Here is a 1,459-nt window from a genome sequence, read left to right as displayed (position 1 = left end):
CCAGAGTGCTCTTTGGAGGCCAGGATGGCCAAACTTCGTCTCTCATACTTAGGACATATTTTCAGGAAGGACCAGTTTCTGGAGAAGGATATCATGTTTGGTAAAGTGGAGGGTCAGAGTAAAAGAGGAAGACCCCATCGAGATGGATTGGCAAAGTGGCAACTTCAGTGGGCTCAAGCTTGGCAGCAATTGTGAGGTTGGCCCAGGATCTCGGGCAGTGTTTCGTTCCTTTGTGCATAGGGTCACTATGAGTCAATATGGACTGAATGGCACCTAACAACAACAACAACAACAGCAATTCAAGGGCATCATGATCTTTCATGACAATTCACGCCCACACATGTCCTCCCACACTGTTGAAATGCTGCAGAAACTTTGTCTTGTTGTTTTAAAGCATCCTTCCTATTGTCTTCATCTTGCTCTATTGGACTTTTTTCACCTGTTGGGTCCCCAGAAAGCAGGCCTTTGAGGAGGACAAAGATTCACCTCTGATGAAAAAGTGAAGATAGTGTTGCATTTGTGACTCACACCTCCGCCTAAAACATTTTTTAATAAAGGAATACAGAAGCTTGTTGACAGAGGACGAGGTGTATTGAAAAGCTGGGATATTTTGTCAAAAAATGATGTATTTGTCTTTTCTAAAAGCTGATTAAAATAAATTATATAGCCAGAGTGTGGATAATTTTTGTCTCTACTTATAGTTCAGTTATCATGCTGTTTTGCAGCTCTGCATTGATAATTTATGTATTACATTACCTTACCAAACTGCTGCTTTCTTTGTGTGCAGTTCTGAGCTACTAGTATACTCCAGCAGGTTGTTGGGCCTTAAGACTTACTAGAAAATTCAGTCTGGGGGAGAATGAATAACTATATATTTCTTGTTAAGTCCTGTCGAGTTGGTCCTAACTCACAGTGACCTTTTTAGGGTTTCTGAGGAGTGGTTGGTGGGTTTGACCTGCCAATCTTGCGCAGTTCAGTTCTTATCCTATTTGCCACTCCAGGGCTCCAAAAACTGAGTTACTTATTATTGATGAGGATGTTTACTTAAGGTGGATAGCACGTTTAAGAAATTCAGTTGTCATTCTTACAGATTTTGTGTGGTAGCATATATGTCAAATATGATATATGGGAATGCATTAATAAAGGTGATTCCAATTTTTGCTTATGGAAATTATTTTTTAACTCAAATAATATACACTTGCTATCATTGATGCATCTGCAGTGTAATTTTACATTTTATTATAATGTTTTGGAATCATTTCCAATGGAATTTTTAAAAAAATGTCAAATTTCCATTTTTTTACACTATATGACTTAAAACATTGTTTTTACTATGTGTTAGAATAGCATGCTTGATACTTAATTACTTTAAAATTTTAAAAATATAGATGAAGGTGGATTTTTTATATGTATTCTTGGACTTCGTACTTCCTTTTTAAAAAATGATTAAGCATCTCTG

The sequence above is a fragment of the Chrysochloris asiatica genome, unplaced genomic scaffold, assembly GCF_000296735.1.
Source record: "Chrysochloris asiatica unplaced genomic scaffold, ChrAsi1.0 scaffold00267, whole genome shotgun sequence".
In the NCBI taxonomy this organism is placed as follows: Eukaryota; Metazoa; Chordata; class Mammalia; order Afrosoricida; family Chrysochloridae; genus Chrysochloris; species Chrysochloris asiatica.
This window is presented reverse-complemented; position numbering follows the sequence as displayed.